Source organism: Sus scrofa, chromosome 17 (assembly GCF_000003025.6).
Source record: "Sus scrofa isolate TJ Tabasco breed Duroc chromosome 17, Sscrofa11.1, whole genome shotgun sequence".
In the NCBI taxonomy this organism is placed as follows: domain Eukaryota; kingdom Metazoa; phylum Chordata; class Mammalia; order Artiodactyla; family Suidae; genus Sus; species Sus scrofa.
Window position 1 is genome coordinate 33,332,006 of NC_010459.5, and position 25,260 is coordinate 33,357,265.

A 25,260-nucleotide genomic window follows, 5' to 3' on the forward strand; every position below is an offset into this window, starting at 1 on the left:
CCTACACCACAGCTCACGGCAATGCCAGATCCTTAACCCACTGAGCAAGGCCAGGGATTGAACATGCAATCCCATGGTTCCTAGTCGGATTCATTAACCACTGAGCCACAACGGGAACTCCCTCAAGGTGTTTTTTCCCCACTCTTACTCCCCACCAGAGAAATACCGATGCCAAATATGAATGCAATTTTCCTTTGTTACACATACAACTTTAGTTGTGAGGTGGTGGAGGCTCAGTTAATTACTGACATTGAAGAGTTGATGGAGATGGGGTGAGACTAGATCATCATGCACTGGTTTGAAGCTTTTTGTTCTGACTCCCTTGAGAAAGGAGTGGCTTCCCTGGATCCACATCACTCACTAGGTTCTCTTAGTGGATATTTGGGGCAAAGCTCAGCTAACCATAAAGGTTTATCATGCTTCCCTTTGTCACGATGTTCTTTTTCATTTTTTAAAGTTTGTTTTATTTATTTATTTATTTACCTACTTACTTATTTGCTTTCTAGGGCCACACCCTCGGCATATGGCAGTTCCCAGGCTGGGGGCTGAATCAGAGCTGCAGCTGCTGGCCTACACCACAGCCACAGCAACGCCAGATCCAAGCCACATCTGTGGCTTCCATGACAGCTCACAGAAGTGCCAGATCTTTTAACCCACTGAGCAAGGCTAGGGATCGAACCTGCATCCTCATGAATACTAGTCAGGCTCGTTGCCACAGAACCACAACAGGAACTTCCCATTTTTTAAAGTTTTATTGAAGTATAATTGATGTATGATGTTGCGATCATTTCTGCTGTACAACCAAGTGGTTCGCACACACACCTTCTCGCTTAGATTCTCTTCCCACGTAGATTGTCACAGAGCATCGGGTAGAGTGCCCTGTGCTCTACAGCAGGTCCTGTTGGCCACCCTCCCATATACCACAGTGTGCATATGCCAGTCCCAAACCCCCAGTCCATCCCTCCCCAAAACCTGTCCCCTTTGATAACCAGGGGTTGGTTTTCAACGTTTGTGAGTTGGTGTCTGTTCGGCAAATAAGATCATTTGCATTGTTTTTCTTTTAGATTCCATTTATAAGTGATATCATATGATGTTTGTCTTTGTGTCATGACATTCTTTATATTGTATCATCTTTATATATATATATCATCTCACCCTGAGATTTTCAACTTCTGTTGGCTTATACGCAATGAGCATGCATAATATTATTATGCATAATATTATTATGCAATGAGCATGCATAAATAAGCACGTTCATTTGCATATATATGTATATATCTATATATGAACACAGGCACAGATATATATACATACATTATACACACATATATATGTTCAACAAACAGTTCTCCTCTCTCTGCCATTCTCATACCACTTTGTTTTAATCAGCTGAATTAAGGGAGATGACAAGGGAGGTTTTCTTGGAGAATCCAATTACAATAGTTGGGATTCTTGGTTGTAAATACCTCCGAGGTAGCTTAAGGGAAAAGAATTACAGGGATATAGATCTTTCTTCTGGAGCTTCAAGGACAAAGGCATAGTGCAGATTTGGAAACCAGTCCTTCATGAAAATCTCTCCCCCGTCACTCACTGCATCTCTGCTGTACTTCTCTGCTGGGCACCAAGAACCATGTTTTTCGACCTCTTCCATTCAAGAGATCAGCCCAAACTACATTCTTGGTCCCACATCTCTATTTCCAGGAAAGAGATTGGTGCAGCCAAGATAAAGAGTCTACCCTTGGTCCAATCAGCTACGGGAGGTAGGCTGGGTCCTACCCTATGGTTTGGGTGGTTGAACAGTTTCCAGAGAAAGTTAGACAAGGCATTCCCTAAGGTGTCCTCTGTACTCAAGAAACAGTAAACCTCTCCCCTTCTCCATCCCAATACATCAAATAATTTAGCTTCTGTAGTTGTGGATGGTGGACATGGGATGTTTCATCCCACCTAAGGAAGTGGCCTGGCCATAAAGAGCCCTATGTCCCCATACCCTCCATACTTTGTCAACTTCTAAGCAGCTGACCTAGCTCTTGCACAAACATGTGAAAACCATCCCAGCATCTCCCATTTCTGAGGAGAACAAAGCTTATTCACGTGTAGAGGACAGAGTGGATTGGCTTGATGATAATCTAAACTAGTTAACAAATTCCACAATTTAGATGGAACACATTCCAAAATGAACAAAAACAGTAAAACTGACACAAGATGAAACAGAAGATATGAGCAGCTCTATAGCAGTTAAAGAGATTAAGTTCGTTACTACAAACCCTTTGACAAAGAACACTACACCCCAAATAGTTGCACTGGTGAATTCTAACAATATCTAGTTGAACCTATTTCCAGGGTAACTTTCTCTGCTGCAGTGGATGAAAAGCTAGGCACACATTTCGCAGACTCCTGGGCAGCTAGGGATTTGAATGTACTATCATCTGACCAATCAGATGCATGTGTGCAAGACTTAAGTGTAGAACTGAGTGAGGTGGGGAGGGAGGCAGGACACAGGCTTTGCCCACGTGGGTCACAGCAGATGCAGTGTGGTTCTGGAGCCAGCAAGCAGAGCAGCTATTTCTCACTTCTGCAGGCAGCTTCCTCATTGTGGTAGGGGAGAGAACTCACTTGGAGGCCCAGTTCTGCAGTGTGGCTTTGGGAGTCACTTCTGGAAGGTGAACCTGGGGTCGTTTCTTCACTCTTTCCAACAATTCTGTAAGCCACCTACTACTCTGTGTAAACTCTGTTCTATACAAATTAGCAAGAGTCATTGTGACCAGTTCATAATCTTTTAGGTCCAGATCCTGGAGCTGCCTCCTCCAGGAAGAACTCTTGGATTACTGTTACAGTCCCCTCTCCTCTGAGCTCCTGCAGCCTTGTTCATCTGGGCTTTTCATCTGGCATTTGCTAGCTGCCTGGCAGTGTAGGTTCGCTGAGATGGTGCCCTCCCTGAGGGCAGGAACTACCACCCATCCTGGTGCTATAAGCACATAGTAAAAGTTAGCAAGTATGGACAATTATAAGGCATTATCAGGAGGCATTCTGATTGTGACTCAGCAGATTAAGAACCCAACATAGTGTCCGTAAGGAAGTGGTCTGAGCCCTGGCCTCACTCTGTGTGTTAAGGATCTGGTGAAGGTAGCAGATGCGGCTCAGATCTGGTGTTGCCGTGGCTGTGGTGTGGGCTAGCAGCTGTAGTTCTGATTCAACCCCTAGCCTGGGAATTTCCATGTGCCGCTGGTGCAGCCCTAAAAAGAAAGAAAAAAAGTTGTTATCAGTTTACATCCTAAATGCAAGACACACCTATTATGGGCTTTTATTAGCAGCCACCAAAGGGGACACACATATGCTGAGCCCGGGCCCCACAGGACAGTTATTAGGGGTCAGTGTAGCTCTCTGCTGCCAGCTGCTGCAGAGCCCCAATGTCCCAGAGAGAACCTGAAATCAAGGATGCTGACAACCTTGGGCTCCCAGAGAGGGTTTCAGCTCCTGTTCTTGAGGAAATCACCAAGTTTTTTAGATGGGGAAACTGAGGTCCAGGGAACAGAAGTGACACAGCCAAAGTCATAGACCCCAAATCTCCAGCCCCCAGCCTGGTGCTCTTATATCTTTAAACACTGTCTCCCTGGAAACTCTGGGGTTTTTTCCCCAAGAATGGAAATTCTTGCCAGAACAGTTACAATGCCACCACAAGCCAAACAGAAAGTAAAAAGTGTTTTCCAGGGATGGTGGCTGAGCAGTGACACCAAACTTTGGAACTTCTGGGGAAATATTATTTCTTGACCTGGATCTTGAAGCTAGAGAGAAATTTTTGTGAAATTCACTGAATTGTGCCCTCATTTGTGTTTGTTTTTCAACTATGCTGTATTTCAATTCTAAAACAAAACAAAACAAAACAAAACAAAAAGTTAAAAAAAATATGCTTCCCTAAGATCTTCACGAAGGGGGGACACAGCCTGAGTGATGGAAAGACGCTGAACTGAGGGGCAGGAACTTAGGTTCTAGACCAGCTCATAGCCTCAGTGTCCACCGCCTTCTTTCTGAAAGAGGAAATCGTACTTCTGCCAAATCCGTATGATCATGGATGTGAGCGAATTTGAAGATGATTGGGTCTGTGAGTTCTGTGCGTCCCATGCCAGGGCTTGCAATTCTGCTTTTGTGAATTACTCTGGGCAAGCCGAGTGGGAAGGGCCGTGGCGCTGGTTCACAAAGGAATGGGTGATCCAGCCCCTCCCAGAAGCAAATTAGACCCGGGTCTGGCCCTGGCCTTCAAAGTCCTGTTTTGGCCCCGGGGTGGCAAATCAAGACAAAAATCAAACAAGTGTGATTTCACAGGGGCAGCCAGTAGGGGGCGTGCTCTGTGGATGCTGACTGCTGCACCCGGCTGGCTCATGCACTGGCCTCGTTCTCCCTCCAGCTGCAGTGGGTGATGCAGGACTTTGCTCCCCACCTCCTACCAGAAAGTGGGCCAGCCCCTGCCCCCTTCATGACAGCTGCTTCTGGAAGGTGGGAGCCGGGGAACCTTTGCTCCAGGATGTCAGGACCGGTGGGCGGCAGAGGAGATGTCTCGGGCTCTCCAGGCCAGCAGGCCAGTGGCGGGGGCGGGGCAGGGGTTGTCTGAAGCCGAATTAAAAGTCTCTAGCAGTTTAGGTCTTCATCTCTCATGGCACTGGTGCCTATGAAATTGTGATATATGGTCCAGATTAAGAGCTAAAAGAAACATTATGACTCTGGGGAGGGCGGGCACCTGCTGCTGCTGAGGCCGCAGGTGGGCTGATGGCGTGGAGAGGTCCTTTCCAAATCCATGAGTTCTGCAGTCCCCCCCCCCCAAGCAGCCCCCCTCTGGCTCTGTGCCTTTCATCCTTCTCAACGTCTCCTAATGACTCCTTTACTTACGTGTTGCAGCTGTCATTTCTTGAATGTCCTCACCGCTCTCCCAGCCTGCTCCCTCCTGCGGCTGCGGCACCCAGGACTCTGACCAGCAGGAGGTGGGACTCAAGGACTCCAGACCCAGCCCACATGCGGGCCGGGCCAGGCCAGGGCATCTGGATGATGCTGAAGAATGAGAGGTAGTAGATCAGCGCCCATCATCCTCCCCCCTTGGGTGAGAGACCACTTCCCAGAGTCCCCTTGGAGGGGACCCCATGTCCACAGTCACCCGCCCCTCACTTTCTCATGTGGCTTCTCTCCTCTTTCCTGTTTCGCTTCCCCAGGCCCCTGCCAGGGCTCCTGTCCCTCCAAACACCGGGTTAGGGCTCGATCCCTGGCCGCAGGGTCTCTAGCTCCTGCCAGGACCAACCTAAGACACTCAGGGTGCATCCCCGTCGATAGAACATAAACTTGACAAGAGCCAGGGTCTCAGATTCAGGGATTCAGCCCCCACCCACAGAATCGTGCCTGGCACATCAGAGGCTCTGCAAAAATATTTGTTGAACAGATTGTTTATGCACTGAATGACAACTCCACAGATCTTTGCGTGCCTACTCTGCCAAGCTCCGTGCCAGGCATCTGGGACATTCCGGGAACGAGATAAGACGCAAGTCCTGCCCGCTGCTGCTCACAGTCTGGTGGGAGGAGAGAAACAGACAATTGCTGTGGATGGTCATTACCGAGGCAGGGACACACAGAGGGCCCTGGGGCACAGAGGAGGCCCTGGGTAGCGATACCAGGGTGACAGCCTGGAACAGGGTGGGCTTCAAGGGCCTAAAATGTGTACAGTCATGAGGGGCCCTAGCTTAGCAGGGCTGCAAACTTGGTTTAAGGCTTTGCTTTGTGTCTTGAAACTATGTATATATTTTAGGCCCACAGGTATGACGTATGAAAGTTCCCAGGCTAGGGGTCCAATTGGAGCTGCCGCTGCCGGCCTATGCCACAGCCACAGCAACGCGGGATGCAAGCTGCATCTGCCATCTGTGCCGCAGCTTTGTGGCAATGATGGATCTTTAACCCACTGAGTGAGGCCAGGGATTGAACCCACATCTTCATGGATACTATTGGGGTTCTTAACCCGCTGAGCCACAGCGGGAACTCCAAAATTCTTAATACATTGTTTTAAATTTATTTATTTATTTTTACTTTTTATGGCCACACCCACAGCATGTGGAGGTTCCCAGGCTAGGGGTCCAATCGGAGCTGTAGCCACCGGCCTACCCGATAGCAATACAGGATCTGAGCCGTGTCTGTGACCTGTACCACAACTCACAGCAATGTCGGATCCTTAACCCACTGATCAAAGCCAGGGATCAAACTCGCAACCTTATGGTTCCTAGTGGGATTTTTTTCCCCTGAGCCACAATGAGAACTCCCAAAAATTCTTAATACATTTTGAACAGGGTCCTATGTTTTCATTTTGCACCAGGCCCAGGAAATCCTGTATCTGGCCCTTGCTGGTGTAGGATCCACCCTGAGACATAAGAGGCTGCACGGAGGGAGGGGGAGATGCGAAGCCTATGTTCCAGGCTCAGAGGTGAGAGAGAGCCTGGAACATTCCAGAAACTATAGCATTTTGGTCCAGCTGGAGTGTACAGGGCACAGGGATGCCTGAGAAGGGGTAGGGGCCAGATAGGAAGGGCCTTGCAGGTGTTCCAGGCTCTGGAGTGTGGACTTCACCCAGAGGTGTTCCCTGGTGGGCCAGGAGCGCTCAGGGGCGGGACCAGAGGCAGAGAGCCCAGTCAGAGCTGCGTCCTAGGATCCAGGCCAGAGAGACCGGGAGAACCTGGCAGATTCGAATGACATTTAGGAGGTGGAAGCCAGTTTTCAGTAACCGATTGGATAGGGAGGGAGAAATTGTGCCAAAGTCTGTGTTTACCCAACACCTCCACAGTGAGATTCCCCGGGGAGTGGCTCCCACAGGCCCAGGCGTCATGCCCCTCGGATGCTGGCTTGTGATGCATCCCAGCTTAAGTGGGGGAGACGGATCCCCGAGGGGAGAGACTTGGCTCTGGTGGCCTCTCCTCTCAGTTCAAACCCAGGCTGCAAATGAGCCTTTTTTTTTTTTTTTTTATGCTTTTTAGGGTCAAGAGTGTGGCATATGGAAGTGTCCAGGCTAGGGGTCAAATCAAGCTACAGCTGCCAGCCACAGCACAGCCACAGCAATGCAAGATCCAAGCCCTGTCTGCAACCTACATTGCAGCTCACAGCAACCCTAGATCCTTAACCCACTGAGTGAGGCCAGGGATTGGACCTACATCCTCATGTTTCCTAGTCCAGTTCGTTACTGGAACAGGAACTCCACTGCCTGGAACTTTACTATGTGAAGGATGACTGTGGAGCCGCCCCTGCCTCCCAGGACTTGATGCTGCAGAAGCAGGCAGAGCCCTCAGGGAAGAGGGGAGACAGAGGAGCTGTTGACACCACAAGGGGGTCCGGCTTGATACCACCTGAGTCCCCAAGATCTGACTGGTTGTTCCCATGAATCCTGGTCAAAGCCAGAAGGAAGCTTAGGATAACCCCATCCATCCAGCTTCCTTCCCACTTTATAGATGGGGAAGCCGACCTTGCAATAGCCCGAGGTTGCAAGGGAGGGATGGAGTGTCCCAGACTCCTGGCTCCACTCTGGTGCTCATTCCATCATCCCCTGCTGCCTCCCTGACCCGTGACCCCTGCAGATTTGATAAGTGCACAGCTCCAGGTCACAGACTGCCTCAAGATGCTTTGGCTTTGTAGAGCAGAAAACTTACCTCAAAATGCTTTAAACAGTGGTTCTCAAAGAGTGGTCCTCAGACCAGCCAGGGGCAGCACTCCTGGGCACTTGTTAGAAATGCAAATTCTGGGCTTTGCAGATTAAATCAGAAAAACTGCAAAGGGTCCAGCCGTCTGTGTTTTGACCAGTGATACAGTGCAGCTCAAATTTGAGAACCACTGCCTGAAGCAGTAGGGATGTTTGTTAGCTCACAAAGCAGGAGCCCAGGCCTCGTTATTTCAGTGGCTTGAAGGCTTAATGGCTTTATAAGGACCCAATCCTTCATCCTTTGCGCTTGGGCCTGTCTTCAGGCTGGGCCCCTCCTGGTCACTAGGTGGCTGCCTCCACTGACAGCTTCACAATGAAAACGTCAGGAAGAGAGGAGACTCTTTTCTGGACATCTCTTTTAACACCTTTCCTAGGAGTCTCCCCAGGCTTCCTCTCACATCTCATTGGCCAGAAGTGGGGCATGTACGTGTTCAAATTAATCACTGGCAGGAAAACAGAGTTCTTATGCATGGTTATGAGTAATCTCCAGCTACGGAGAGGAAATATAACCTAGTGATAAAAAGCACAGATTCTCCAGCCCTTCCACCCTTCAAATCCTGACTCTGCCTTTCACTTATTTCATGACCTTGGTCAAGTTACTCAACCTCTCTGCTTCTCAGTTTCCTCATCTGCAAAATGGGCATAATAATAATACCCATCTCATTGGATTGTTAGAAGACTAAGTGAAGTCATATTTAAAAGGCAGGAGTTCCCGTTGTGGCTAGTATCCATGAGGACGTGGGTTTGATCCCAGGCTTCGCTCAGTGGGTGAGGGATCCGCCGTTGCCATGAGCTGTGGTGTAGGTTGCAGACGCAGCTCAGATGTGACATTGCTGTGGCTGTGGTGTAGGCTGGCAGTTACAGCTCTGATTGGACCCCTAGCCTGGGAACCTCCACATGCCATGGGTGCGGCCCTAAAAAGACCAAAAATAAATAAATAAAAATAAATTTAAAAATTAAAAGCGCATAAGACAATGCCAGGCTATACCAGAGTTTGTTAAATATATATACACATTGTTCTTCTTTTTTTTTTGGCCACGCCCGTGGATTGAACCCAAGCCACAGCAGTGACAAGGTCGGATCCTTCACCTGCTGAGCCACATGGAGACTCCTACACCTTGTTCTTTATTCTGATTTTCATCCATCTTGGTTTTTTATATCTTAACTATAGGGCTTGGGGATTATGCAATAACAGCACAGGGAGAACTTCATTCTCTTCTTGTTTTTTTTTGCCGGATATTCCATTATATGAGTGCACGTAATTCTGTTATTTTCATTTCTCTGCTATGACAAAGAGAGCTGCAATGGATAAACTTGTGGACACGCCATTTCCCATGTGTGTGAGGATACAGGCTGGCCAACATCCTGGAGCTCAAACTGCCGGGATGAAGGCTCCGTGTATTTGTCATTTACATGGATCCGGCGACATAGCCTTCCACAGCTGTTGCTCCAATTTGCCCTCCCCCCAGCAGCGTTTGGGGGGGCTCCTTCCACATGGTCTCCCCAACAGTGATACTCTCCCTCAACTTCTCCTACCTTCATGACAACCCACATGCGCCATTGTTCTCATTTGCCCAGAAGAAGTAAGATGACTGACAGGGGGCTAACCGGTGAGTTCAGATGAGAGTCAAAATGAGGTCCTGGCACAGCCCTTCACAGTTTGCAGAGCATGTCCCTCCTACAGCAGACAACCCCTTGGGTGCCAGCTCCCAGTGTGATTTCCCTGCCAGCAGCCAGCATCTGTGGCTCTCAGAGGACTGCTCCTGGCCTGCATTTACAGAGAGGGAGGTGCCTGGAAATGTATGCCTTCCTGGGAGGAATTCACTTCCTCCAATCACAGGAGTATAAATACCTCCGCTCCCTTACCCTCCAAATGGGACAAGTCTGAGCTATGACCTCTGTGTATCTCTGAGCACTGTTGCAGGATCAGTCCAAAGTGGGTCTTTAAGATGACACACCTTGCTTGGCTAGTGACCGTTCTCTCTTGATTTTCCATCCTCTACCAGCTTTCATGGGAACGCTTCACAGTAATTATACTCTATCATATATCATATCATATCATATCATATCATATCATATCATATCATAGAATAGCATGTTGTCTCTCTCTCTCTCTTTTTTTTTTTTTGGCTGCACCCACAGCATGTGGAAGTTCCAGGGCCAAGGCTGGAACCCACACCACAGCAGCAACCCAAGCTGCAGCAGTGACAACGCTTGATGCTTAACCTGCTGGGCCACCAGGGAACTGCATCTCTTGTTCTACTATATGGAATCTTTGTTTTCATTGGAATCCTTGTCCTAGGGTTAACTTCTGGGGACCCTAACCTAAGACACCTGCCATAGTCCTGTTCATGCTTCCTTGTCACTGTACCCATTATATGGATGAGAAAACAGGTTGGAGGAGTGGTTGGTTGGAAGTTACAGAACTACCTAGCGCCCGGGCAGGGGTGAGTATCCCGGACTTCTAACTCCTTGTCCATGTTCCTTTGAAGGAAGGACTGGAGCTTCAGCCCTGGGCGAGAATGAAATATGTCCCTTCCTCTTTTCTTACCTCCTGAGAGCAGCGAATCTTCTACAAACACCTGCCTGTGTGTGCATCTCCCACGTGGCGTGTCTGGGACTCTGGGCCTCGTCTTGTCTCCCATGTGGTTGTGCGGCCTGATACTAAAACAGCTCAGCATCTCATGTCGGTCACATCCTTAATGCTGAGTTTGACTATAATTGCAGCAGGCAGACCATAGTACATTTACTTAACATACCTTGAATTAGGACCTCTTGCATAAATTTGCATGCTATTTGCATCTATTTGATTGGACTGGGGGGAAAAAAACCAGTGGTTGCAGCTCTTGAGTCAGGCAGGCTGGAAAGGGGCTGAGGAGCACCCAGCTTGGCCTTGAGCCCAGGGCTGCACTGATCAGACGCTGAGCACACCCTCACATCTGCTCTGCCCCCCGGGCTACCTGGGCAGGAGCTGGGCTCTTAATGTGAGTCTCTTCTCACCCCGGGACTCACCATGCTTAGGACAGGGGTGGTGCCAGATCCCTCGGTGTCCAGATCCCTCCTCCGACACGTGTCACCCCAGACCATGTTCCGTGAAGGCCAATATCATGTCTGTCCGGCTGCTGCTGGATTCCCATGGATGGCTGGATAAACTGAATGAACAAATGGAAGCACGTGGTCTGGTCAGTTTTCCTAGATCCTGTCCCTTCCTTGCTCAGAAACTCCCGGCGACTCCCTATGAACACAGGTTAAAACCCAGGGCTTCATCCTGGCATTCAAAGCCTTTCACATCGGATTCCAAACCCATGAAGCACAAACGCTGACTCCCTCCTACCATGCCAGGCCTGTGACAATGACCCTGAAGCTTGGCTTGGAGAGGTGACTTCCTGAGTCACAGTTTCCCACTGCTCCTCATTTCCCGTCTTCCTTCTGCACACCTGGTTAGAACGTCCTGAGGTTCAGGCCTGGGGCCATACACCAGGGTAGCGGGGGAAGGCCAAGAAATGATAGGAAGACCCCGCTTGGAAGGGGGCGGGCAGGAGTCCCCCTTATCTGCAAGGAAGCAGTTAGGATGAGCCTCTGCTCCGCATCCCCAATCTGGATGCACTTCCCAGATTGAACCAGGAGGGGGCGGCAGCATCCCTGGTTACAGGCACCCGAGTATCGCAGAGCTTCTTGACAGGATGTGCCTGGGAGCTTCTGAATGTGTGAGCCAAGCGTGGATGAGTGTGTGTGTGTGTGCGCACGCGCGCAAGTGTAGGAGAGGCTCTGAGTGTGTGACAGAGTGCCTGCCTAAGAATGTGTGTGCCGGGTATGCATTTATTCATTCAACTCTGCCGCACACCCGCAAGTGTTTCTTAATCCTCCACCAAGCCCTGCTCAGCTACCTAGGACACATGTTCGAGCACCACAAAAGTGGTCCCTGATCTCATGCAGCCAAGGGTGGGTAGAAGGGAGAAAAAGCAAAAAGCCAACCAACAAATCAGTGATGTCACAGGGTGTAAATATGACCTCGGGTGGGGGTCAGGGCTCATTTAGACCAGGTGGGCAGAGAGCACCTCCCCACAGAGATGACAATGGAGCTGAGACCAGAAGGACAAGAAGGGATCAGCCAGGCAAAGATGCGGAGATCATTCTTGGCAAAAGGAGGAGGGTAAAGGGCTGACGGCCCTGCCTCAGGAGGTCTGAGTTTGAACAGCTTAAGTTTTATTCTAAGTAAAGGAAGTCCTTAGGCCTTTTGTTTTTTAAATCTCTTTGGCCACACCCATGGCTTGCAGGAGTTCTGGGCCAGGGGTCGAGCCTGAGCCACAGTAGTGACCCAAGCCAAAGCAGTGACAATTCTGGATCCTTAACCTGCTGAGCCACTCTTTCTCAGACCTTTGAAACAGGGAGTGATTTTTTTTTTTTTTAACTCTTCACAGCCACCCCTGCAGCGTATGGAAGATCCCAGGCTAGGGGCTGAATTGTAGCTGCAGCGGCCAGGATCCGAGCCTCTTCTGCAACCTGCACCACAGCTCACGGTGATGTCGGCTCCTTAACCCACTGAGCGAGGCCAGGGATCAAACCTGCATCCTCACGGATATTATGTTGGGTTCTTAACCCACTGAGTCACAATGGGGACCCCAGAAAGTGATGTTTTTAAAACTCTCTGGCTGCTGAGTGGAATATGATTGGGAACTGGGCAGGGCAAACAGCGAGGACCCTCTTACAAGGGTCCAGGCAAGAGGGGTTGGTGGTCAGGCTCTGGCGTGAACGTGGGGCAAGGAGAAAGACACGGACCCCACACTTTTGGAGGCAGCAGGCAGGTGAGCGAGAGCAGGGACAAAGGGCACTCCTGGGCTTCTGGCTGGACTGGGCTGGCTTCGAAGTGGGAGCAGCTGTGTCAGGGGCTGCTTTGCATTTTATTTATTTTTTCTTCAATTGTATCATTGATTATCTCAACTCTTCTAAGATCATTCTATTACCACAGTGTTAGTAACTGTATTCTTTTTTAAAATTTATTTATTTATTGTCTTTTTGCCTTTTCTAGGGCCGATCCTGTGGCATATGGAGGTTCCCAGGCTAGGGGTCTAATTGGAGCTATAGCCACCGGCCTACGCCAGAGCCACAGAAACACGGGATCCAAGCTGTGTCTGCAACCTACACCACAGCTCACAGCAACGCTGGATCCTTAACCCACTGAGCAAGGCCAAGGATCGAACCCTCGACCTCATGGTTCCTAGTCAGATTCATTAACCACTGTGCCACAATGGGAACTCCCTGCTTTGCATTTTAAAGGTCTGTTTCTGCCTGAGGCTTCTCCCTGGCCGGCCAGCTTGTCTGACCAGCTCAGACCTCCTCAGGCCAGCCCCTCCTACCTCCTCGGCCTTTAGGGGAGGCTGGGGACCAGCTGCTCCAGCCCTGCCCTCCAGGCTGACCCAGGCTTCAGGGATAGTATTCCAATGGGATCCTAGGCAGGGACCTGTCAGCCCCGGGCAGCTGCGTCCCCCTAAGCTTTATTACCCACACTGCCAGTCCTTGGGGGGTGGGGGGGCTTTGGAGACAGAGAGACAGACCCTCCCAGGCGCTTGGAAGCCAGGCACCATGTGGTGAGAGCTGCTTAGCCAGAGTCTCAGTCCACAGCCAGCCGTGACCACCCAATCCGGGAGTGGAAGACTTTGAGAGACCCCAGCCCCAGCCCCAGCCCCTGAGCCACCCGGCTCAGACCAACAGGAGCAGAGACAAGCGGTCTCTTCCAGGCCCTGCCAAACTGCACATTCAAGCACACAAGAAGAGTTGTTATTTTAAGTTGTTAGTTGGGGGGTAGTTTGTCACACAGCAAGAGATAGCTGGGATAGAACACCTTGAATCCAAGCCCTGCCCTTACCAGCTATGTGTGCTTGGGCAAGTAGCTTAACCTCTCCAAGTCTCCGTGGGGTTTTTTTTTTGGGGGGGGGTGTTGGTTGGTTGGTTGGCTGGTTTTGGCTGCACTTGCAGCCTGTGCAAGTTCCTGGGCCAGGGATCAAACCTGCACCATGGCTCTATCCGGAATCACAGCAGTGGCAACGCTGGATCCTTAACCCAATGTGCCACGAAGAAACTCCTCCTCTGAGTCTCAGTGTTTTCAGCTGAGGATAAGGACACCCATTATGAGATATTCCCCAGGAGAAACTCGTGACACCCAGAAGGGTGGCCTCATCTGTGGAGGGTCGCACAGATAGGGAGCGGAGACGTGGAAGCCTGGCCCGAGGCCTGTGCCATGCGTAGTGCTGGGTCCCTGTCCCAGGCCTCGAAGGAGTCCCCAGAGACCCAAGCTAGGCTGGAAGGGCTGAGGGGCTGTCTGAAGAAAGGGGTCCGTATCCAGAGGCTCAGTGCGTCTAGGTCCATGACCTGAGTGTATCTGCGGAAAGGTTGGCCTCCCGGAGCCCCCGGAGCGCAGGGACCAGGGGAGCCCCTCCCACCCCAAGTCGCTCTGGGCCTTGACCACATCCCCTCTAGGGACGTTCACATCTCTCTCCATCTCCTCCTCTCCCACCAAACCCATTCTGAACCTCTCCCCGACCTCTGACCCCTCCATCCCCCTCACCTGTCCAGAGAGGAGAATGGTCCCTAGCTGCTGAGTTCTGGTCAGGATCAGAGACAACTGGAGTACGCGGTAGCGCCTGTGTACTTCTATGAGCCACACTTAATGCAAAGTCCCTGTAGGGGACACTCCACCTGCCCTCTCCAGTGCCCAGGCAAGGTCTGGTCTGGGTGGGTGACATGGGCCGCCACCAAGAACCCTTGGCCACCCACGGCATGGGATGGTGCCTGTTGCCAGGCAACAGGACTCAGCTCAGGCCCCATGCCTTGGGGTCAGCTGCCCACCAGCTGGTGTTCTATTTCTGGGCTGTGCTCGCTGCCTCCTGGATGTCTCTCCTCCATCGAGCCTGGGAGGAAGGAGGGGGCAGACTGTATTCTGGGGGCTCCTTCAGTGGCTGTGTCCCTTGAGAGGCAGACCTGAGTGGGGGAGCTGGGGGTGAGGAATCCCAAGCTGCCAGCATGTTTGGGGCCCAGTGAAGGGAAGAAGCCGAGACGCAGAGCGAGTCAATGGTGGAGTGTGGGCTCTAGAGCCCAGATCTATCTCCTCATTTCTCTCCCCACTGGAGAGATGATGCAGACCGTCCAGAGAGGTCACGTGGCCAACCCAAGCTTGCACAGCAAGTAGGGAGCAAAGCGAGGATTCCAGCCACACCTGTCTGTCTCAAGACATCCTTGATGTGCAATGGTGGTTTGCAGGTGGGACTCCTTGGTGCCTCAGGTGTCTACCTACAGAAGTGTCTCTTGGCCTTGGAGGGGAGGTGACAGAGAAGCTGACTCACAAGGGGGACTCTTCCCCCACTTTCATCCCCTTTATTCGGGTCTCCCCAGGAACACAGGGAGGCTCAAATGTTCCTGTAGAATTGCTGACTGATTGAGCATCTTAATCACATCCGTGTAAAAACCAAGGCTCGCAGAGGAGAAGGGGCTTGCCCAAGGAGCCCAGCAAGGACGGGGGGCCAGGGCTCCCTATCCCCCACCCAGGACTTCCAGGGTTTGGGGGCGGGAAATGACACAGATAGAGCACGTGAGGACTTTGCATACACCGAACTGCAAAATCAGAGCAGATGCTAAATGCACTCTTTTCACCTGCACGGGGACATTCTCTTTCATCTCATCACATCGTCTGTGCAGCACCCTGTCTGTTTGTTTCCCATTCGTCCTGGCATTTAGTGTCCTCAGGAATCATCCTGTTATTATCGACGCTCATCCAGCGCCAGCCTCCCCACAGCCAGAAGGTGGGCTGAGGGGGCTGGGACGAGGTCTGTCCCCCTGAGCAACGCTCTGCTCAGTACCAGAAATGATGCCGCCACGTCTCCAGTGACGACATTTGTATCCATCCTCTGCTTCCTAACTGAGCCCTGATTTCCTTTTCGGGAATTCTCTCCCCCACATTGTATGGAGTCCTAGTGATTTGACAAGTCACAGGATCATTTCTATAGTTCTCCTCTCCCACTACAGAATATAAGAATAATAGTTATTACCATATTCATTATTGTACCAACTCACATTTTTCCCACTTCACTGTACTTTAATTTACCTTATCAAAATATTTTCTGGGAGTTCCCGTTGTGGCTCAGCAGGTTAAGAACCCAACATAGTGTCTGTGAAGATACAGGTTCAATTCCTGGCCTCAGTCTGTGGGTTAAGGATCCGGTATTGCTGCAAGCTGCAGCATAGGTTGCGGATACGGCTTGGACCTGGTATTGCTGCGGCGGTGGTGAAGGTCGGCAAGCTGCAGTTCCCATTCAGTCCCTAGCCTGGAAATGTCCGTTTGCTGCAGGACTAACTGTAAAAATTAAAAAAAAACCTTTTTTCAATTATACATACACATAATTTTAGGTATGACTTTGTGCATTATGAGCTCTTTGAAAACAAAGCCAGTTAACCCAGCATCCAACTGGTAGAAAAGAAATGTTAAATGTATCATAAATCATGAATAACAAATTTTAGTAGCAAGAGTTACTCTCAAGAGTAACTTGCGAAAAGCATTTGCTATCCATAAAGGAGATTTTATATTTGCTGTATTGATTTAGACTCTGCAAGGAAATCCCATGAGGACAAGTGGGGCAATAACCACTACAGGTAAAATCCAGACCAACTAACATGTATTGAACGCTTTCTGAACGGTGGGTGTTCTTCTAAGTGGTTTCTACATAACTTCACAGCAAACCCAGAACACAGAGGCGGCTCTCAGCGCATCTACACAGGGCCAGGGTGAACTCAGAGATGGACTTGCTCGGGCACACGGACTGGGATTTGAACTGAGATGGTCTAGCTCTGGAGGCTTCACACTTTCTCACTGCCCCGGTGGGTGTCTTTTCCTCAGGCCCTGCTTCTTACCATGTGGTAGAGCCAAGGCTGGACTTGTGACCACATGCAGCCAATGGGCCCTTGACTGCAGAGCCGATGGCACAAGGATGGAAGCGTTGGTGGAATGGCCTCTTCTGCGGGCTGGTCCCTGAGAGTCTGGTTGCTGCCTGATTCCAAACCTGGCTCTCCAAACTTCACTTCAATTCTGTGATCCCTGATGAGCTTCCAATAAATTCTCCTTTTACCCAACTACCAAAGAACCTAACAGATAGAAGACCAAGAGTGATGTATCAGTTACCGGTGCTGTGGAACAAAACAGCCCCCTAAATCTAGTGGATTAAAACAGGCAATTATTTCTCACAATCCAGTGGGACTTCTGGGGAGTTCTGATCTGAACCAGCTTGCCAGGGCTAAGATGATCTAGAGTGGCCTCCCTTACCTGTCCTTCCATTGACAGGTTGGTGGGTCCAGCGCCTCGGCTGGGACCTCTCTCGTGGCCCCATCCTCCAGGGGGCTACCTCAGCTCTTTAGAGGGTGGTCTCAGTTTCCCAAAGAGCAGCATGTGCCTTGCAAGCCTCTGCTTGTGTTGCGCTTGCAGTTGTCCTGTTGGCCAAAGCAAGTCCCATGGCCCTTCCTGGAGTCAAGGTGAAGGGGAAATACCAAAGAGCAGGACGGAGGAAGGGGTGCTGTGTGGCATTAGAGGGGACTGTTAGCAGCAGGTGCTGTGATGATGGCGGTTGTCCAAACAAGGAAACTGCCACACAGAAAGGGACTCCCGGCAGCTCTGCCGAGGGGCAGCCTGGGGATCGTCCAGCTCCCTGCCGTCTCTCACCTCCATCCACTGTGAAGGCAGGGCCTGATTTTCCTCTCTGATGTGAAACAAGCTGATACAATAATCCTCTTTGCAGTAAGGAGAAGCTACAGTGAAACATTTGTTGTGCAAAATTAGCGAGACCCATTTCCTGTGTGGAGAGTTGACCCCGGATAATTGCCTTTACGCACAGAAGAATAAGAAAGGGACCTGAAAGCGCTTCCCAGGGCCCGGAAAGGTCACCTTCTTTAAAAAATCAATTACCTAGTCCCACTTCAGAGCAAATACTTCACACATGCATTTTACATTCTAAGTAGAATCCAGCTTCTGGCTAAAATCTACCTGAAAATTCTTTCCCTGGACAAGGAGCCAGACAGAGCCCCCCACCTACCCCGGCTCTCCACGTTTCAGCAGGCAGAAGGCAGTGGTCATCTCAACAGTGAACTGCTTTTTTTCCCACCAGAAGAAAACCCTGTGTAAAACAATGCTTGGATTTGGTTTCCCCTCCCACTGCCTGGCCGGGCCGCCCACCGGGGTGGGGGTGGGGGTTTCCTGCGCCCCCCTCCGTACTGACTGGTCCTCTAGGTCTGCATGAACGCTGGCAGTAGACAGGCCCAGGTTCAATCCCTGTTCTGCCTCTATCTAATTGTGTGAAATTGGCTAAGGACTCAACAGCTCTTGACCTTGGTTTCCTCGTCTGTAAAATGGGCACAATAAGAGCAATCACTGAATCAGGTACAACAGTGTCCTAACAAGCCGATCCGGGTGGCAGTACCCTGTGCAAAGACAAGGGCGAGGGAGCCGGCGTTTGTCAGGCATATTCTGTGTTCCTTGGGCCTCAGCCTCCCTCCATCCTGACTGGAGGCTTAGGCTCTGGAGCAGGACTGCCTGGGTTCAAATCCTTTGCTACTCCCCAGCCAGCGGACTTCAGGCAAGTCCCTTCGTTCTTTGTGCCTTGGTTTTCTCATCTGTACAGTGGGGTTACTCCTGGTGCCTGCCTTGTAGAGCAGATGCTCTGGGGGGAGCGAGGGCTGAAGGAGACGCTGGCTCCTCACCTGGGATGGGAGAAGAGGCTGGTGGCCTCCCGTGTAGCCAGATCCCTTCCCGACTCGGGGTCTTTGGTCTTGCTGCCCCCCTTCCTGCCACCCGCCTGGCTTGCTCTCCCTTCAGCCAGGGCTTTGCTCAGATGTCACCTCTGCAGGGCACCTGCCCTGCCACATTGACCCCTCCTTTCCATTGCCCTGATTTCCCTCCTTCCAAGCACAGCTGCATACATTTCCTTTTTATTATTTTTTAATATTTATTTTATTTTATTTTTGGTTTTTAGGGCCACTCCCATGGCATATGGAGGTTCCCAGGCTAGAGGGTCTAATCGGAGCTACAGCTGCTGGCCTACGCCAGAGCCACAACAACACAGGATCCAAGCTGTGTCTGCTACCTACACCACAGCTCACAGCAACGCCGGATCCTTAACTCACAGAGCGAGGCCAGGGATCAAACCCACAACCTCATGGTTCCTAGTTGGATTTGTTTCCGATGCGCCACTACGGGCACTCCTCCATTTCTTTATTTACGTCTGTCTCCCTGCGCTGGGCTCTAAGTGCCAAGAAGGCCATAGTGGGTGGAACATAAGGGTGATGCTGGGTCCCCAGCAGCTGGCCTGGGCCTGGCTCAGAGCAGCCCCTCCGTGACTGTGACCCTTGCTCACCGACTCTGAGAGGGAGCTCATTCCCTGATGTGCGTCCATAGCACTGTGGGGTCAGTCAGCAGGACCACTCCCTGGAAGAGATGCTGAGGCTGGCAGGGCCTGTGACCTGCCCAGGGTCACTCTGTGGGCAGCAGAGGCCTGAGGCCTGGGCTGGGCCTCCCCTGGCAGCTCAGGACATGAGTCCCAGTGCAGGAAAGGTCAGTGGGCAGACAGGTAGCGTCTCGGGTGAGCACCTGCTGCCCAGGCATGTACAGGCAGGGGATGGGCAGGCTTGGCCTTCCATGGTCACCGGTGCTTGGATGGGGTGAGGCCCGGGCAGCAGCATCCGGACATACCAGCTCCTCCCAGGCCCTGGGCATCCGTGCAGCCTCCTTTCAGAGCCAGTGGGCACAGTGAATGGGCGGTGGGGCCTGTCGGGGCGATTAGGGAGCACAAAGCTGAAGGGTTGGCAGCTCGGGATGTGGCTGGGGAAGCAAGCACCTAATAAAGGCCCTGCCTGCCCCTCTCAGCCTGCCCGCTGCCAGATTATGTAACGTGTTGATGCTGCGCGTGGCACCCACCCAGCCCTCGGAGAACTCTGCCTACACCCAGGCGGGGGGTCTCAGCCAGCCCAACACGCACACACACGTTCGCACACACATGCACACGCACACCCAAGCCACTGTGCCAAGGGGGGCAGGGACTGGCTTTGGCATCAGTCACTCAAGAAGTCGTATTAAACTTACTATGTTGCAGGCACACTTCTAGGAGCTGGGGACACAGCAGTGACGGGGCAGTGGCATTTTAGTGGGAGACAGGACAGCTAGATGGCAGGTGAGGTGGCGAGGTGTGCTCAGAAGAAAAGCCACCAAGGACAACAGGAGGGGAGGGAGGGAGCTGGGGTTGGTGGTGGGGCGGCATTTCTGGGGAGCAACATGTGCAAAAGCTCTGAGGTCAGTGTCCCTGATGTGTATCCTCAAAACAGCACAGAGATGGCTGGGGCTGGAGCAGCGAGTGAGGCCAGGAGGAAGGGAGGGGACAGTGGCAGACCCAGGGCCTGTGTGCCACAGTGGGACTTGAGGGAAGCCAGGCAGGGTTTCTGAGGGCGAGCGGGGCTGTAGGCACGTGCAATTTGCCATCTACAAGCAGAGCTGGTAGCCTCGCACCTCTTGAGGCTGTGGCAGGAGCTGGAGAGATGCCCCCAGCCACCGGGCTCCTTCTCCATCTCTGCCCCTCCCCGAAGAGTGCCTATTCTGAGCTCCACCGCAGGGGGTCCAGGAGGGGGACGTGCTGCAAAAGGAGCCTGGGGCAGGAGGGGACAAGCACCCCACCTCAGTGGCTCAGGGACGAAGGACCAGGCAGGGTTGCAGCTGCTCAGAGGAGAAGGAAGTGTGAGGTGATGGTAGGAGAGACCCAGCTGCAGCCTGGTGTTCAAAGGTCGGAGCCCTAAGCCAGCTCCCAAGCAGGAGAGACCCCCTCTGGGCCAGCTACCTCTCCCCACCCTCCTCCAACTTTTTTTTTTTTGGTCTGTCCAATCGGAGCTGTAGCCACCAGCCTACGCCAGAGCCACAGCAAGGCGGGATCCGAGCTGCATCTGTGACCTACACCACAGCTCACAGCAACGCTAGATCCTTAATCCACTGAGCCAGGCCAGGGATCGAACCAGCAACCTCAGGGTTCCTAGGCGGATTCGCCTCTGCTGTGCCATGAAGGGAACTCCTCTCCTCCAACTTTTAACTTCAACTCCAATCTCATACCTGCAGGAAAGTTACAAAACATGAAATGAACTCACTCTACCCTTCACCTAGTGTCACACAGGCCCTTCCCACCCCTCCCTCTCTCTCTCCCCTCCTCTTCCCTCTCTTCATTTCCTTCTTTCTTCCCCCTCTCCCTGGAGAGAGAGAGAGAGGGAACGAAAAGTCCAGAGCTAGATGGGTAGAGCCCTCATAACTTTTACCCCTAAATGCTTCAGCACATACCTCTCACGTATCACTCAGAAACAACTGCGTCGTTCTATACAAAAACGCCACGCACCAAAATAACCAAAAGTTTTCACCAGGTTGCAATACACTGTCATCATATATTGTGACAATAAGATCAGCTTAGGATCGATCATCCTGTAGCCCATATTCTGCATTCCCCCCATGAGCTCTAGAGCTGTTTTGTTTGGACTTTTTCTCAGCCCAGGATTCCATCAAGATTAGAGATGTACTTGGTTGTCTTGTTCCTTTAGTGACCGACCTGGAATGAATCGTGCCCACAGTACCACCCACGCCGCCTAGTTCTTCTTGCATGGCATCGGCAAATGTTACAAAGAGACAGCCCAGTTGTCAAGTTGAATGTCCCTCCATCTGCGCGTAACTGATTGTTTCCTCGTGATTAGATTCGGGTGGAACATTTTGGGCAACAGCCCTGCGGAGGTGAGGTCGCCCTCTCGCCAGCGCGTTATATAAGGAGGGCGTCCTGCCAGTTTGTCCTGTCACCAGTGACGCTCAGTGTGATCACTGGATTAAAGTGGCTCAAGCAGATCTCTCCACCGGGAAGTTAGTCTTTCCCTTTGTAAATAATTCAGCTGTGCAATGAAGGAGGGTATATAAGACTGTGTGAACATCCTGTGTGAATTCTCCCCAGATTTTCACTCAGTGATTTGAGCAGCAGTTGGTAGCTTGCCTGAATCAGTTATTGCATTGGTGGCTGCAATGTGGGGCTTTTCCTAATTCTCTTTTTCTTTCTACACCCTTCTACAAAGAAAAGTTTTCCTCTCCCTCCCCTCCCCCTTTTGGTAGTATTACCTCACACTTATGGATTCTTTTATTATTATTACTGTGCAATGTGTTAAAAATTCCATCTTTATCGTCCGTTTTTTTTTTTTTTTTTTTAAGGGCCGAGCCTGTGGCCCATGGGAGTTCCCAGGCCAGGAGTCGAATTGCAGCTGCAGCTTCAGGCCTATGCCATAGCCACAGCAATGCCAGATCTGAGCCATGTCTGCAACCCACACCAGAGCTTGTGGCAATGCTGGAGGCTTAGCCCACTGAGCAAGGCCCGGGATGGAACCCACATCCTCATGGATACTCGTCTGGTTTTTAACCCACTGAGCCACAGTGGGAACTCTGTCATCATTGTTCTTTTTGATGGTCAAGTTGTTCCAAGTTTGACCTCTGGAAGTTCCTTCAAGCTGACTCTTATGTCCCCCAACATTTTTTTAATAACAATTTTATTGAGGCATAGTTGACATAGGGTAAATTGTACATATTTAAAGTATTCAGGGGTTCCCATCGTGGTGCAGTGGAAATGGAACCGACTAGGAACCATGGGGTTGTGGGTTCGACCCCTGGCCTCGCTCAGTGGGTTAAGGATCCAGCATTGCCGTGAGCTGTGGTATAGGTCGCAGACACGATTCAGATCTGGGGTTGCTGTGGCTGTGGTGTAGGCTGGCAGCTGTAGCTCCAATTAGACCCCTAGCCTGGAAACCTCCATATGCCACAGGTGCAGCCCTAAAAAGATAAATAAGTAAATAAGTGTTCGATTTTTTGTTGTAAATATTTTCTTTTCTTTCTTTTTTCCTCTGCACCACAATGTGAACTCTCAAATACTTTATTTCTTATGTTATGTTTATATTCATTTTTTTTTTTCTTTTTAGGACCTTGCCCGAGGCATTTGGGAGTTCGCCCATTAGGGGTCAAATTGGAACCACAGCTGCCAGCCAGGGCCACAGCCACAGCCACACTGGATCTGAGCCATATCTGCAACCTACACCACAGGTCAGGGCAACACCAGATCCCCAACCCACTGTGCGAGGCCAGGGATCGTTCCGGAATCCTCATGGATACTAGCCAGATTTGTTTCTCGTGCGCCACAATGGGAACGTCCCTTTATATTCTATTTTAAAATTTGTACTGAAGTATAGTTGATTTACAATGTTGTGTTATTTCCTGCTGTACAGCAAAGTGATTCAGGTATGTAAATATACTAACTTTTTATGTATATTCTTTTTCATTACGGTTTGTCATAGGACTTTGACTATTGTTCTCTGTGCTATACAGTAGGCTCTTGTCATTTATCCCTCCATGTATAATAGCTGAAATCTGTAACCCCAACCTCCCACCCCATCCCTCCCCAAGCCCACCCCCTTGGCAACCGCAAGTCTGTTCTCTGTGTCCGTGAAGCTGCTTGTTTGGGAGATAGGTTCATTTGTGTTACAGTTTAGATTCCACATATAAGTAGTATCATATGGTATTTCTCTTTCTGACTTATTTCACTTAGGATGATGCTCCCTAGTTACATCCATGTTGCTGCGAATGGCATTATTTGTTTAAAGCGTGTGATTTAGTAATGGCTAATGTATGCATACACCTGCGACCCTGTGTCTGTACTCAAGATACGGAACACATCCGTCACTTCCAAAGCCTCCTCCTCCTTCCCCTTCTCATTTCATAATCCTCCCCTCCAGCCCTTCACCATCCCCAGGCAACCACTGCTCTGCTTTCAGTTGCTATTGATTGGGCTGAGTTTCCAGCGTTTTATATAAATAGAATCATACGTTCATACGATTCTCTTTTTTATGTCTGGTGCCTTTCCCGCAGCATAGCTGCTTTGAGAGTCTTCCCTGTTCTTGTGTGTCTGGAGTTCATTCCTTCTGATGACTGAGGATCATTCCATTGCATGGATATGTCTCAATTTGCTTATCTGTATATTGATACCCTGATGGTTGTTTGGGTGGTTTCCAGTTTGTTGCTATTACAAACAAAGCTTCTATGAACAATCATGTAAGTCTTTGTATGGACATACATTTCTTTTTCTTTTGGATAAATACCTAGGAGTGGGATAGCTTGATCATATAGGAGATGTACGTTAATTTTTAAGAAATTATCCAAGTGTTTCCTAGGTGGTTGTACCAATTTCCCATACCTTCCAGCAGTGCCTAAGTGTTCTAGTTCCTCTGCACATCGACCAAGATTACTGTGGTCAGTCTTTTTAATTTTAGCCCTTATGTTAGATATGTAGGGATTACCTCATTGGGGTTTCCATTTAATTTTTAAATTAATGACTAATGATGTTGACCATCTTTTCATGCGCTGTTTGCCTTTGTTTATTTTCTCTTGTTACATGTATTTTGCCAATTTTTTAATCAGATTGTTTGTTATCTTTTAGGGGGGATCTGTGCCTGCAGCATGTTCCTGGGCCAGGGATCAAACCAGTGCCACAGCTGTGACAATGATGGATCCTTAACCCACTGAGTCACTGGGGAACTGCAAGGATTGTTTTTTTCCTTATTGTTCAGTTTTGAGAGTTTTTTTAATATTCCAGATAGAAGTCATTTATTAAATATGTGTTTGTAAAGATTTTCTCCCAGCCTGTGTTTTGTCTTTTCATTCTCTTAAGTGTCTCTTGAAATGAAGAAGTTTTATATTTTGATATAGTTCAATCCATTTGGTTTTTTTTTAATGGATTGAGCAGATATCTAAGAGCTATTTGCCTAGCTAATCGCAGATCACAAAGATTTTCCTCCTCCATTTTCTTCTGGAAATTTTGTTGTTTTAGGTTTTATATTTAAGTCTATGATCTATTTTGAGTTACATTTTGTATACAGTGTGGGGCATAATTTAAAAGTGTTTTTCTTTTATATGTTTATCCAGCACCGTTTGTTATAAAGGCTATCCTTTCTTCACTGCACTGTCAACATAATTTTGTCAAAAATCAGTTGTCCAAATATGTGTGGGTATAATTTTGGACTCTATTCTGTTATATTCAACTACATGTCTATTTTTATGACAATACCATACTGTTCTGATTGTACTGTAGCTTCATAATAATTCTTGAAACCAGATAGTGTCAGCCTTTGTTCTTTTTCAAATCTGTTTTGACCATTTTAGGTCTTTTATGTTTCCATGTGAATTTTACTTTATTTTGCCTTTTTTTTTTTTTTTCTTTTTAGGGCTGCGCCTGTGGCATATGGAGCTTCTCAGGCTAGGGGTCTAATCAGAGCTACAGCTCCCAACCTACACCACAGCTCATGGCAACACCGGATCCTTAACCCACTGAGTGAGACCAGGGATCGAACCTGCATCCTCATGGATGCTAGACAGGTTCGTTAACCACTGAGCCACAAAGGGAACTCCCTCCATGTGAATTTTAAAATCAGCTTATCAATTTCTACAGAAAATCCTGCTGGGATTT

The 25,260-nt window shown here is 50.0% G+C and overlaps 1 protein-coding gene across 2 annotated transcripts in view; it reads right to left on the reverse strand.

The window, feature by feature from the left end:
* Positions 720 to 25,260, reverse strand: part of STK35 (serine/threonine kinase 35) — an 80,604-nt gene continuing 56,063 nt past the window's right edge. Inside the window, exons 4-6 of one of the 2 annotated variants that reach the window (XR_002339848.1) lie at positions 10,727 to 10,866; positions 4,882 to 5,040; positions 721 to 4,661 (exon numbers count right to left, since the gene is read on the reverse strand). The gene's annotated coding sequence lies outside the window, so the exon portion shown is untranslated. Of the gene's footprint in view, positions 5,041 to 10,726; positions 10,867 to 25,260 lie in introns of both variants that reach the window. The other variant, XR_002339847.1, reaches the window with a different exon arrangement.